This window comes from Adiantum capillus-veneris, chromosome 1, assembly GCF_014529385.1.
Source record: "Adiantum capillus-veneris isolate H3 chromosome 1, ASM1452938v2, whole genome shotgun sequence".
Lineage (NCBI taxonomy): Eukaryota > Viridiplantae > Streptophyta > Polypodiopsida > Polypodiales > Pteridaceae > Adiantum > Adiantum capillus-veneris.
The window spans coordinates 40,856,618-40,872,202 of NC_140931.1; the positions used below are offsets into that span (position 1 = coordinate 40,856,618).

Below are 15,585 nucleotides of genomic sequence, written 5' to 3' on the forward strand. Positions count from 1 at the left end.
TCCAGTGGTTTGAGAGCCAAGTCCGGCAATATATTTATAGACTTAGTGGGTTTTATTTTAGAATAAGTGTCCCACATCTCTTTTGAGTCCCACTGCTCTTTCGATTTGTTCTAGTGGCTTTAGAGCCAAGTCTCGTTGTAGATTCATAAATTTAGTGGGTTTTATTACTAGTGAATCCCCATCATCATCATATGGCCACCCTTCAGAAAAATAAATTTAATGAGGATTTGCTCGGTTTTTTTGTTGCTCGAAAAAATTCACTCGCATCCTGTAAGACCCTATCCATAGTAGGGGAGTATCTTCTTCATGGAAACTTTAAAGATGCCACCAATAAAGAAGATGCCACCATTGACATCAATAAAGAAGTTATAGAATATTCTAACATCATAGAAAAAACCTCAAATTATTTCCAAGATTTGAAGCATCTAATAAAATTGGAATGATATAGAAATGATACACATAAGTCTCTCTCTCTCTCTCTCTCTCTCTCTCTCTCTCTCTCACTCACACACACACACACACACACACACAGTGTCAGGACATCGGCAAGGCCGTACTAGATAAGGCAGGGCCGGGCTACGCGGTGTGGAATGGGGAGTCCAGCTAGGGCAAAGGGCCAGGGGCATGCCTATATAAAGGGTGGTTGGGTGGTGGACTCTCAGGCTCTAGTCACCCCTGTCTTACATTGGTATCAGAGCAAGGTCTAATTTTGGACAAGAGGGCGTGGAGCTTTTGCATGCTCCTCTCTTTGTGGGCGTGAAGAGCCGCTTGCTAAGGGAGACGACGAGGTCGACTGTGTGAGAAGCGCCGCTTGTGCCGGGAGGGAGGCAACCTCGACCTCCAGCAAACGCTGTGTGGCTTAGCTCGGCGGATGCGCGCTACCTTGGGGGGGATTTTACGTCACTGGAGCGACGCCCAGAACGCAACGCGTGGGGAGTTCTCTCTCTCGCTTGCCCTCGCGGCACTACCGTGGTTGCCATAGCCGATTGCAGACGTTTTATTTCACATACAAGGCGCCCAAAGGCTTTGGTCTTGGGCAATTCATAAAAAAAAAACCTCAAGCTAGGGGGCGTGCCCACCTGGGTACACACCCCATACCCAAGCTAGGGTGTTCGAAGGTTGTTGGCAAGGCCGAGAGCCGACACAAGCATACGCAAGGGGCCACCAAATTCTAGGCAAACTGTCCGAATTACAGAAATTGCAGAAGTTGATCGAAGTTAAAGTTTGATGGAGTTGAAGTTTTGGAAGAATATCTATTGCAATTTCTTCCTTCGAGAAGATTCAGTCATCAACTACGTTTCAAGCAGTACAATTTTTTGTCGGCATTGTCAAGCATAGTTGATTCAACTATCAAGAGCTTGCGGAGTTCCATATACGGCAGACTACTATCGATTTCGACGGAGTTAGCGCGGCTACTCTATTTTGCGAGTGCTCCCAATATCAGGTATATTTTATGAGTATTTCTTTCACCGCACTGTGTAGCCATGGACTCGGATATCAATATGACATTCGATTTTGAGCAAAGTACTCCTGATCCTACCAATGATGGCCCGCGGTCGGATCCTCTCAAGGAGAGTAACCGTGACGCTATGGCAGGAGAAGATACTTATGAGTTTCTTGATATTCAAGAATTTCGTGCACTTCAAACACGCATGACAGTCATGGATGAAAATTTTAAAGCTTTAAATGAAAATGTTACTAAACTTTCCACATTAGTAATTCAATTAATGCATCAACAGTCTAAGAGTCTTGCTGACACCCACATGCATGAGCATGTTGGCACACAAGGGCAAGGCCCAATTAATGATACGTTGCATACTCTCACTGCCAAAGATGTGGATGACTTGTTAAAGAACTTCAAACCACCAGTCTTTAAGGGCGAAGACCGAGAATGCAATAAGGATGCAGTGAACATCTTTCTCAGCAAATGGGATGGAATTCACGCCTTAAGGCGTACTCCGGATACAGTCGGAGCTCTGCAGACGAGCTTAACTCTGGAAGGCAAGGCCTACAAATGGTGGACGTCTCTCAAGGAGAAGAACATCATACCAGAGAGTTGGGCAGCCTTTGAAGCAATGTTTAGCAAGGAATTTTTGCCTACTAATGAGGCCAATCGGAATTGGACGGCTTGGGACACATGTTCCATGCGCCAATACCCATCACTCCTTGAATATATCTCTCACTATCGGGACGTTATCCTCAAGTTGGAAGGCTTGGATACCTTTCAACAAGTATGAGGGTTCATACGAGGTCTGACACCTGAGCTTAAGAAGTATGTCAAGACCCTAGACCCTAAAACACTTGAGGAAGCCATAGTGAAAGCACATATTCATGATGACCCTAATGAGAAGAAATTACATAATAGTAACGTGCCTGCTAGTATACATGGTAATACACGCACGCAATATGGGCACAATAAAAGAAAATTTCTAGTTGCTAATTCAGATGCATCTAAAAAATCCAAGGGGTCAAGGAACCACCTTATCGTATGAGTTACTCAGAGGCTGCTGAGGTGGAACATCAGCTTGCTGACTACCTTAGCAGAGGGTTTATACAACCCAGTTCTTCACCATGGGCTTCGCCTATCCTTTTAGTAAAGAAAAAGGATGGCAGTATGCGCATGTGCATAGACTACCGGGGCTTAAATGCGGTTACGGTTAAGAACAAATACCTATTGCCAAGAGTAGATGAGTTATTTGATAAGTTAACTCATGCTCGCATTTTTACGAAAATTGACTTGCGGTCAGGATATCACCAAGTCAGTATTCGGCTTGCCGATATACCTAAGACTGCATTCCGAACACGGTTTGGACACTACGAGTTTTTGGTGATGCCCTTCGGGTTAACCAATGCGCCCGCAACATTCATGACACTTATGGATAGTGTCTTGAAGCCATATTTGGGCAAATTTGTCATTGTTTTCCTCGATGATATCCTAGTCTATAGTGCTTCTGAAGAAGAGCACTTACAACATCTCAGACAGGTGTTTGAATTGTTACATACAAACAAGTTTTATGCCAAGGAATCTAAATGTGATTTTCTAAAAGATGAAATTCATTATTTAGGGCATGTGATTTCAGCTCATGGCCTATACATGGATCAATCCAAAGTGGATACCATCAAAAAATGGCCTCATCCTAAAAATCTGGAAGAATTACAGATATTTTTAGGATTTGCAGGTTTTTACCGAAGGTTCGTTAAAAACTATGCTCAAATTGCTATTCCTATGACGGATCAACTTAAAGGCAAAGGAAAAGCTTTTCAGTGGGGATCCGCTCAACAACACAGTTTTGATACGCTCAAGGATGCATTAGCCACAGATCCTATACTGGCTATTGTAGATCCTTTGAAACCATTCGTTTTGGAAACGAATGCCAGTGATCGTGCTATTGGAGCAGTCCTGTTAACAAGACGGATGGCCGATGGCATTTGAAAGTAAGAAGCTTGATGCAGCTCAACAGAACTATTCTGTTTACGATCGCGAACTCTATGCAATAGTGTCTGCCTTAAAGACATGGCGGCATTGTCTGTAGGTACTCAATTCGAGATTGTGTTTGACCATGAAAGCATTAAATGGTTTACACAACAAACAGATTTAAAGGGTCGAAAAGCTAGGTGGGCCGAGATCCTTCAGGAATATGACGCCAAGTTAAGGTATCGCAAAGGCCGATACAATGTAGTGGCAGACGCTCTAAGTAGAATGCCAGAGATTAATTCGCTCTTGCTCACGGAACTTCGTAGTGAATTTTTAGATTCTCTCAAGGGAAAATATGAGCATGATGAAGCATATTCCAAAGTGTGGAGCCATGTTCAAAAGAGGGATCCTTCTCACTCCAACGACGGTAGTGTACAATTAACCTCCACACCTAGTTCTCCTTTATCAAGTGATGAACTACAACGATGGAAGCATTTTACCATCGACAATGGGTACCTACTCCACAAGGGGAGAGTTTGTGTACCGACGGACACGGACATTCGATGCCAAATTCTTTATGAATGTCATGATAGTCCAAGTGCAGGAAACCCGAGGATTAGAAAAACTTATGCTCTCGTACGACGACAGTTTTACTGGCCAGGTATACATGGCTTTGTTCAAGCTTATGTCTTGCACTGCCAAAAATGTCAAGTTAACAACGCAGAGCGCCTGAAAGCAGGAGGACTCTTACATCATTTGGAGATTCCCAATGGAAAATGGGAAAGTATCTCTATGGATTTTATTGTAGGTTTACCAACCGCTATACGAGGTCATGACTCAGTATGGGTGGTCGTAGACAGGTTGACTAAACTATGTAAGTTTATTATGATCAAATCAACGGTTAAGACACCAGAACTAGCCAAGTTATTTGTGGACAATCTATACAAATTGTATGGTTTGCCAAGTAACATTGTTAGTGACCGTGATCCCAAATTTAACAGCCATTTTTTGAGGGCTGTATTTAAATGATTGGGAACACAACTAAACCTTAGTACAGCTGATCATCCAGAAACGGATGGTCAAACAGAATGGGTTAACTAGGCGCTAAGGATATGCTAAGAGCATACGTCAGCAAAAAATAGTCAGACTGGGAAGAATACTTACCTATTCTTGAGTTTGCTTACAACAATGCTAAGCATGTCACAACAGGTTTTAGTCCTTTCATGCTAATGTACGGGTTTCAACCTAGGTCACTAGTTACGGTGGGGTTGGCAACCGAAAAAATCCAACAGGTTAAGGATTTTCTCCAAGACCATATGGATATGCTGAAACTTGCTTGTCAGAATTTCCGGCAAGCATAGGATCGGTATAAGAAATACGCTGATGAGAAACGTCGGCAAGTTACCTTTGAAGAAGGGGAGGAAGTATTTTTACGTGTGCCAAAACATTCAGAAAGTCTGAAAACTGGACCGACACCTAAATTATCTCCCCGATATTGTGGGCGTTTCAAAATACTCAAGCGAGTCGGTGATCGTGCCTACAAACTATTACTACCTTCACATTCTCGCATGCATCCGGTGTTTCATGTAAGCCGTCTACAAAAGCGGTTACATGGGGACGACATTGTCATTGACCAACAAGTTTTGGTTGATTACATTGAACCTCCTACCTTATCGCATGAACCTGAACGTGTTCTGGATTATCATGAGTTACGTACACATCATCACGTATGACAACAAGCTTTTAATCAAGTGGAAAGACCGACTTGAAGAAGGTGCCACTTGGGAAAACATTAGTGTTCTTAAGAAGAAGTTTCTCACTTTTGTTTTCGAGGACGAAAACTCTTCTTAAGGGGGGAGTAATGTCAGGACACCGGCAAGGCCGGACTAGATAAGGCAGGGCCGGGCTAGGCGGTGTGGAACGGGGAGTCCAACTAGGACAAAGGGCCAGGGGCATGCCTATATAAAGGGTGGTTGGGTGGTGGACTCTCAGGCTCTATTCACCCCTGTTTTACACACACACACACACACACACACACACACACACAATGTGTGCTTGAGTTCAAGACTCTATGAATAGATATTTCATTGAAATTATGGTTGTTTTTACGACGTAAAGCTCTCTTTCTTTCTCTCTATGTGTGTGTGTGTGTGTGTACATACATACATATGTATGTATGTACATGTATATATGCATACATATACATATTATGTCAAAAAATAATGAAGCAATTCATCTCCAAAGCCTACATAACCAACTCAAATTCTAGTTTTAGCTTCTTGTATTCAAAGATAATCAGTCTTCTTATGAAAAGCTACAAAGTTTTTTACCGGTAGAGAAACTTAATCTCACAACCAAGGGTATTTTGGAAATTTTGAAAAATTTGAAGGGAAGTTTGGGAATTTATGACAAAATATTTGGGGTATTTTTGGGCTTTGAAAATTGAGGGATATTTTGGAAATTTCCACAAATTAGAGGGGTATCTTGGTAGTTTTTCCTATATATATATATATATATATATATAGATACACACACACACACACACACACATACATATATACATATGCACGAGTCTATGTGTGTGTGTACATAAAGAAATAAATAAGTATACACACACACACACATACATACATCTGTATATATGTATACACACACACACACCAATACATATATACAAATATTTATATATTTATATATTTATTTATTTAGTTACACACACATATACATACATTCATACATACACACACATATACATTATATATATATATATATATATATATATATATATATATATATATATATATATATATATATATATATATATATATATATATATATATATATATATATATATATATATATGTATGTATGTATATAATGCTTGAATCAAAGATTTGCCACATAGGTCTTGAGGCCTCCTGCTATTGTTCTAGTACAATAATTATGACATTCAAACTTTCTATGTCCCCCCCCCCCCCCGCCCCCCACGCCCCATCAAAACCTCTCTCTCTCTCTCTCTCTCTCACACACACACACACACACACACACACACACACACACACACACACACACACACACATAATCCTTGAATCAAAGATTTTCCACATAGTTCTTGAGGCCTCCTACTATTGTTCTAGTATAGTAATTATGACATTCAAAATTTATATGCCCCCCCCCCCCCCAACATCAAAACCTCTCTCTCTCTCTCTCTCTCTCACACACACACACACACACACACACACACACACACGTTGGCTGGATAGTAGTTTTCATGGTCTCTCTCTCTCTCTCTCTCTCACACACACACACACACACACACACACACACACACACGTTGGCTGGATAGTAGTTTGCATGGTCTCTCTCTCTCTCTCTCTCTCTCTCTCTCTCTCTCTCTCTCTCTCTCTCCCCCCACTAGATATTCACTTTTGTTGAAGACTCGTGCAACTTTTAGTGTCTTTTTAAACTGTTCATACACTCTTGAACATTTTGCTATGTCTTTCTCTCTCCCTACTTCTCCTTGCTGCATCATTGGTTGGGTGCGCTAAAAAATTATCCTCTCTCTCTCTCTCTCTCTCTCTCTCTCTCTCTCTCTCTCTCTCTGTGGTTGATTTTTAATAGGCACCCTTCCCTTGCGTGTCAAAATTTAGAGAATTTATACATTTTTAAGCATGGCCCACACTTAAAACTAAAAGGACAAAATATCCGAGAACTGGTAAAAGGTCCGTCAACAAGGTAATCTCTCTCCTCATTTGGGGTGCCAATGTGAGGGTTGGTTTTTATCAAGCATTTCATCCATTTTCTACCGGTGAAAAACGTTAGCTATCATTTTAAAAGTACACTATAATGAGAAGAAAACCATAATATCTTGGAAATTGGAAGGGTTTGAAGGATGCCCTTGGTGAGATATAGTACCAACTATGAGCTCAACAATAAAGTCTTCTCTCTCTCTCTCTCTCTCTCTCTCTCTCTCTCTCTCTCTCTCTCTCTCTCTCTCTCTCTTTCATAGCCAATAACGTGGATCAAGATATGTTTTCAAAAATTAAATTCTTATTAAATAATAAAATCTTCACTAAAATTATCCCTTTTTTGTTATGTACATTTAAACTGAAACATTTATTCTATGCAAAGTAGAAAGTCTATTGACTTTACATTTTGAAAAGCATGTCACTTTTTTTTTTTTGGGCAAAACTCACAATTGTGAGTGGATAGTATTAAGAACATCAGATTAGACCGATGTTCAAAACTCTACATATTAGCTTGGAAATGGCCCAAAGATAGTTCTTTTTTCAAACCCCAAACCAAAATCATATATCAGGAGCTCATGCACAAGGACGACTGGTTTACCTCCTTAAACAAACAGTGGAAGATACAGTGGACAGAAGCTCGATGGACTGAGGTCACCTTAAACATTTGGAAGCCACGGTGGCCCCACTTCATGAAGGTGTTTTTATGGAAGGTGCTTTGGGGAGCCTGCCAAACAGGCGTCAAGATTCAGGCACAAGGTATAGGATCCGATAGATGCTCTGGCTGCCGGGGGGACTAGTGAAGACCTGTCACACCTTTTTATGGAATGTCCAACCATAAGAGGTTTGGCAGGGAAGGTGTGCAAATGGATTCAAAAAACGTGGAAGATTGGTTTCTTCAAGAAGGATCTTTCTCTTGGAGGAAAACACTTTCGGAGTCCTGCCCTTCTCATCAGTACCCAAATTGTTAGATTTTGCTTCTTCTACAATGTCTGGAAGGTCAAGAATTGCCGTGTCTTCGATAATGAAGTTTCTGTGGCTAGTTTCTCAGTAATTATTCAAGAAAGCAAAGAATTGATATATACGATAAGTAAAAGTCATGACTCGGATGATTGGATTTGGACAGCACAAGCCATTCGGTCAAAGCCTTTATGGTTGTAAAGTCTGATGTAATATCTGCCTCTTAAGGCCGGCGGCCTAGGCTTGAGATTGATCTATGATTTTCTGTTCTCTTTCTAATACAATCACTCACAATTGTGAGTTTTGCCCAAAAAAAAAAGAACATCAGACATATACACCAACCTCGAGCTCAAACCAAGCCTTGAGGGTCAAAGGATTACAAGTTTTCTGCTTGGCAGAGAAACCACAACTACTCCTAGGCTTTGCGTATTACAAGATGTCATCATGACATGTATTGTTCTAGACCAGTCCTCTGAGCCTTGTTTACCTCCGATCCTGTGGATCATCGCTCTGCTCTCTTGTATGATTTCACAAAAGCTTGCCACAGCCAGATCCCCCTCAAACACGCAGCGGTTCCTTGCTTGCCAAATATGGTGAAAGAAGTAGTACCTGATTATTTGAGTGCAGACAAGAAGAGCAGGACTTCCCAACATGATACTACCAAAGAACAGATCAGTCTTGAAGAATTTAATTTGCCATGTCCTTTGAATCCACTTGCATATTTTCCCAGCCATGCCGCTGATTGCTTGGCATTCCATGAAAAGGTGGCTAGGTATTCACTAGCTATTCTGCACCCCAAGCAACGATCAGACCCGATTCCTCTTTCTTGTATCTTTACGCTCGTCGTCAGCAGAGCACCCCACATCACTTTCCACAGAAATATCTTGATATACTGAGGCCACCTTGGCTTCCAGATGTTTTCCATGACTCCCTCCCACCGTTTTTCCATCCAATGCCTCTTCCATAATTTGTTGAGGGGGCTACACCAATTAGCCTCGTGCATTAATGCATGGTAAATGTCTTTAGAATGTGGTTTCCAAAAGAGGCTACTCCCGGGCCATCTCCAAGCGTCCCATTCAAAGTTGGATTCACAAATTGGCATCACCACCTTATCAAGCTCTTTCATCACCCTGTAGACTAGTAAGATCTCAAAGTCATTCAATTGAAATTGGTTGGCTAAAGAGTAGCAGTTTTCCAGCCCTTCCTGCTGCCATCCCAGAATTGCTCTAGTCAAACACGCCTCTTATTATTCACATTCCTGGCCATTTCTAGCCAATAGGGGCTTTGCGGCGGCCCCAATATTTAGAGAGCCAAGGGGACCAGTTCAAAATGGAGTTCTTAAAGTATTTGGTTGCTTCCCCCCATTCCAAAACCTCGGCTGGTCCTTTGCACTTCCTCCTTAGCTCCCCTGAGAGTCCATCAAATCTAAGATAAGACCACTTCGGGGCGAGAATCACAATCCCGTTCCACTTTCCCCCTTTCGATCCCAGTTTGTGATTGCATCAAGCATTTCCTTGGTCATGATAGCCCAAGCTTGGTCCTGTTTAGCCAATGAGACCATAAATTTGGCACAAAGGGCCTCAACATGGGATACAGGGTTAAGAATGCTGAGCCCTCCTTAGTCTACTGGGCGAGCAACTACCTCCCATCTAGCCCACTGCCATGGCCGAGAGGTTTTCGTGTTGTACTTCCAAAGAAACCTTTTCACCGGTTTTAAGAATTCTTTCCACTTACATTTAGCCATCTTGAGCATGGGGCTGAGGAAAGCAATATACGGGATCATAAAAGCATTAATCACTCTAATCCGGCTTTGGAAGGGGAGGAGAACAAACTCCCATCTTCTTATTTTTTAGCTTATTTTTTCAAGGACCCATTGAAATCTTTGCGATTGGGTTATGTCCATCCCTACGGGGGCTCCCAGGTGTCTAAATATAGTCCCTTTTGACATAATCTCTCGTGTCCAAATTGCAGGGTGAAAAGATTCATTCTCCAATAGGGAGATAAGCCTTGACTTCTCTAAAGGCCTATCACTTCTTACAATGTTACCCTCTACTTTTGCATTTTAAATCTAAACCCTCACTTTTGTTTTGCAAGGTTTTCTTGGAAATGAAGCAGAATGTGACACATGGAGGGTCTCTCCTTCCTTGAAAAATTTAAGGTGCTTCATATATAGAAGATAGATAGATGTATGTATCTATAGAATTTACTAGAACTATGCAATGTGAAGCTTCACTTTAGCATTCTAAAAGAATAGAATGCAAAAGAAGTCAAGCCATGTAAGGATGTGAAATGAAAGGTGAAATAAAAAGATCCATTCAATATTTTAAAATCAAAATAACATTTAAGGTAAGTTTAAATCATCAATGAAAACATTGAAAGTATGCTTAACTCTCCTCTCCTCTAAGGCTTTTTTTACAAAGCCAAAAAGAACTCATCAATATATATGTGTGTGTGTTTATATAAATATTTGTATGTATAGAATTTACTAAAATTACTAATACAATCGACGGGCTTTGCTCGCCTCTCTCTCTCTCTCTCTCTCTCTCTCTCTCTCTCTCTTTGCGTCACTGTGCTCCCGGAGCAACAGGCCACACCCACCGCTTGAAGAAAAAAACTAAACTCCAATAATTGCAAGGGTGCAACTTTTCTAAGTAGGAAACAACCAAAGTTGTAAAGGCAATCTGGATTCTAAGCTGGTGTGGAGAAATAGATAGACATGAGTTGTAAAGCTTACACAAAATTATAACCCTTCTTTGATTTTGTATCACGTTTCTCTATAATTCGTTTCCAATATACTCAATTTGAGAAGAAAAGGGGGATTTCCATTGTCTTTCTCAATTGTGAATTGAAGGTGTAAGGAGTGATTTTTACTATTTGTCTCACAAAACTATAGCTTGAATTCTTTAATTCTTTTCGACATTGACCTTTGCCAACTTCCCCTCATCAAAATTTCAATCTATAGAGGCCAATTTTTAACATCAATAATCTTTTGCATCCGACTGGAAATTGAATAGATCTCCAAGCTTACAGGCATGGAAAATACACCTAACTTTGCAAACACCATGCGAGAAGCATCAATAAATATACCAAAGTGGGTCTTCAAGAGTGGTGGTAGGTAGCCCATCACTAGACAACTCTCATCAATAAAGGGAGGCTACTAGGTATTTACGGTTTCAAAAAACTAAGCAACCTTTCAAAACATCTAAAATGAGAAAGTGAAGTGCGATGGTGTAGGAAGTGGAGGCTATTATTAGGTCTTCACAATTTTGGAAAAATGAAAAATGCACAAACTGTGCAAGGAAGAACAGGAGAATTCGATATTTGGACCATAGGGCCAAGTCCAATTGAATGTGCAATGAAATGTGTAGCGCAATGCAAACGTAAAATTTTTGCTGTTGTAGTTTTTCCAAGTACCTAATACTTACTATCTTCATTGAAATCTTTCACATATGCATGCCATCTCTTGCTCTTGCTCTTGCACATATGCATGCCATCTAATTATTGCTCTTTAATACCTCGAAGGAGAGGGTACTTTCTGTCTCATGTCTCCAGATAGGTAGAGAGAGAGAGAGAGAGAGAGAGAGAGAGAGAGAGCTGCTTCATTCTTCCACGTGCGAATATGCATGATGTTAAGGGCACATCCGCACGGGCAAGGTTTAACCCCCGCTTGTTGACGCAACCCGACTATGCCACCCTTGCAAATCGGCAAAGTTGGAAATGGCATTCTCTACCCCCGCCTATTGCCTCATGCGAATTGCCTACGTACAAAACGAGTGGCACATTTAATAGGTGAACGTTAAATTTGCTTATGCACGGCAAGGGTAGCACCTGCGCTCGTGCAAGGGTAGCACCCCCGCTCGTGCAAAACTGCTCTAAGTAACTCCAAGAATAACATGTTGTACTACACTTTTCTAATCTAACGCCAGAATAACAAGGTCGTCACTAACATGCCAACGGTGGCACTGCTTGTCGCGGGGGGGGGGGGGGGGGGGGGGGGGGGGGGATAGTTGTAGCAACATACCTTGTCGTCTCTGCTTGAGGCTCTTTACGTTGTCGACAAATTAATTATCGTTTATCTTGCAACTGCTATTTTTATTACAAGCGTGGCTCCAAAGGGACGCTGAAAAGCAACATCTTATAATAGCTTCAAAAAGCCAAAAAAAGTTGTGTACACAATTTCATAGGCACCACGCCTATATCACTCCTGCAAGCAGCAAGTGCCAACAAGTTACATTGCCCCAGTTTTTCAAATTCGCCAGAATCTGGAAATTTGAATCATGATCCTCGGCATCGCCATCTCTCCGCTTTGCTTGGGCTCGTTTGCACTCCTCCTCTGCCTCTGCCTCTGCCTCTCTCTCTCTCTCTCTCTCTCTCTCTCCCCGTCACTCCCCACTCTCATGTGCTCTCTGCTATCCCTGCCTCTCCGCCCATTCGTGCCATCAGCTCTAGCAGCCCATGAAATCTCTCTCTCTCTCTCTCTCTCTCTCTCTCTCTCTCTCTGCAATCGATCCCTCCCTCTCTATGCCCATTCATGCGATGCCTCCGTCGTCATGCCATCAGCTCTAGCAGCGTGCACGACGGGCCTGCCATATACCGTCCGGGCGTCAATGAGGAGTCAACCTACCCACGAACGGCTCGTCATGAAGCTCTTCCTTCTGTCGGCTGAAAACCCCCCCTCCTCCCTTAGCTGACTATTGTGTTGCACCTGCGCCTATCAACGGCCTCATGAGGCAAGGGTGTATCGCATAGAGATCATCTTGCCCCCTCCACCATGGCCTCCAGCAGGCTCTACTCTCCAAGCAGACAAACAAAAGAGAGAGAGAGAGAGAGAGAGAGATTGTAGACGAGTGCGACAAAGAGACGGACTGCCTCCGGATCACCTCCATAGACAAGCGGCTATGAGCTCAACTCTGAATGCGCTGCTCACAGACCTCCCCGGGGCTCCGCCTCTCTCTCTCTCTTCATCTATCTCCTCCATCTGCTCCCCCTACCTCCAAATCCTTTCATGCCTCTTCCCAAAACAGCATCTCTGGAGATACCGTTTAATAAAGTCCAGAAAACACGTTGAGCGGACTTACACTTACTCGGTCTATTCACCTGCTCGGTCTATTCTTCAGAAAGCCCATTAATTTCCCCATGAGATCCCACCTAATCTTCCAAAGTTCAAAGCAAAAAGTTTGGACCCGTCAACGAGTGCTAGCTCAGTTGATAGAGCAAGAGTCTCTTGTGTCTCCGAACCTCCTTGACAACTCGTGTGACATGAAGCCCTTAGGGGCTATTCCCATGGTCCATATGATGGGTTGGCCACCCTTAACCGGTTGGGATGCTCCACCTCACGGAGTCGGGTGTGTGCGTTGTAATTTCAAGTTCCTACTCTCTCTAAAAAAAAAAAAAAAAAAGTTTGGACCCTTTGTTCATGCGTGCCCCTTGTCCTGTTTTGCTCTATGTACTTGACAGAGCACCATCGCGTTGCAGCCCCAGCACCAGCCCTGTCTCCGGCTCTTCTCGACACTTGGCATCTCTCTCCCTCAGTCTCTCTTTCTCTCTCTCCGTCTTTCCTCCAGGTGCCATATCTCCCACTTTTCTTCTTGAACCAACATAGGTATCTACGCAGGAAAGGTCCTCTTGTCCCCCTCCACCATGGCATCCAACAAGCTGTACCCTCCGTGCGAGAGAGAGAGAGATTCTGCTACTCTGGACGAGCCCAATAGACACACAAACGTGCAGCTCCTCTGCAGACAAGGGAGATAGAGGGAGGCTTGTCTCGGGATCAGCCACCTTTGGACTCCGTGTCTTGCTCTGCACCAGCGTCGTGCTTCTTAGAACAAGAGAGAGAGAGTGAGACACATCCCTCTTATTGCACCGACAACAGCTACCCCAATACGGCTTCAACACTGCCCCCATCCGCCTGACAGAGAGAGAGAGAGAGATGCCAGCATGACAGTGGAGTGAGATAGAGATTTTTGCGATGGATGACGAGGAGTGCAGCGACGACAGGAAACGTCTTTGTCTAGAGGGGATTCCTCGGCTGCAACCACATGATTCTCTCTCTCTCTCTCTCTCTCTCTCTCTCTCTCTCTCGGTCCAAAATATGCACCCCAGGCGTGTCAGATACCATTGGGTCTACTTTATCTGCCTCTCCATCCTCCATGCGAGTGAAAATTCCCAATCTACACCCAATATTAACTTGGTGATCCAAAGGCACTTTTCTCTCTATCTAATCGTAGAAGCCACCACGTGGCAGAGCTTCAAATTAAATTTAAAAAACAAGGCCGTGAAAAGCTGTTAATAAAAAATAAAAGCAGCATCACATCACAAAAAAAAAGCAGGTTGCAGAGGCAACAATTCAAGAGCAGTTCGAAGGTTTAGTTTGAAGACAAAGGTTTAGAGAGGCTCAACAGTTCGGAGATGGATCCACGTAAGCGCGCTCCTGGACTCTCAGAGAGCACCCACCTACCTGCGCGACCTGCCATAACCCTGCGCGAGCCTCTTGTTGTGTCGCCTCTGTACCCTGCGCATATTCAGCACATCCCCCATCTGCTGACGGCCCTTGGCACCTTCCAACTTCTCGCTTGGAAATTGAAAATTGTGCACTCACTGCGTTGCTCGCTGGTCCCTAACCGCAGCCATGCTGAAGCCTCACCCTGTTGCTGCAGTAGATTGCTCGATTAAATTGTACTTGTTGCTGCGTTTGCAAAGGCAACAGTTCAGGGGTTTCTATGAAGGTTTGTCTCTGCCTGTGAGAGAGAGAGAGAGAGAGAGAGAGAGAGAGAGAGAGAGAGAGAGAGAGAGAGAGAGAGAGAGAGAGAGAGAGAGAGAGAGAGAGAGAGAGAGAGAGAGAGAGAGAGAGAGAGAGAGAGAGAGAGAGACCAACCCTTCACTGAATGGCAATGGCGATTCAAACGCCACCCAAAGATGCCCAAGCTGCTGATGACCCTAAGCTGTATCTTTTTGAAGATGATGACAAGTTTGAAGAGTTCGAGAATGAAGAATGGGATGATGAAGGGGAGGGAAAAGATGCTTTACAACAATGGGAGGATGATTGGGATGACGATGATGTGAATGATGATTTCTCACAGCAGTTGCGAAAGGAGCTCGCAAAATGATCTGATAGCTAGTTCAATGTTAGCCATTTTTTTTGATGGAAGGGTTGAGTTTATTGAGTAGGATCATATAGTATCTTGAAGCATCTATGCGTTGTGAGTAAAATCTCAATGGCCTGATGAACGCAAAACTGCAAGTGTGTATGGTTGATTACTTATTGTAGCGGCTGCTTACTTTTTACATGTTTTATGTGCCAAATTAAAAATAAGAGAGAGAGAGAGAGAGAGAGAGAGAGAGAGAGAGAGAGAGAGAGAGAGAGAGAGAGAGAGAGAGAGAGAGAGAGAGAGAGAGAGAGAGAACATGAACACACACACACCTTCCATGTCTAAGCTCCATGTTGCCCTCACACACGAAGACAAG

General features: G+C 43.0%; 1 pseudogene; it reads left to right on the forward strand.

Annotated features, from left to right (window-relative positions):
- Positions 1 to 15,011: 15,011 nt before the first annotated feature.
- LOC147464590 (protein DELETION OF SUV3 SUPPRESSOR 1(I) pseudogene) lies at positions 15,012 to 15,239 on the forward strand (annotated as a pseudogene).
- The last annotated feature ends 346 nt before the right edge of the window (positions 15,240 to 15,585 follow it).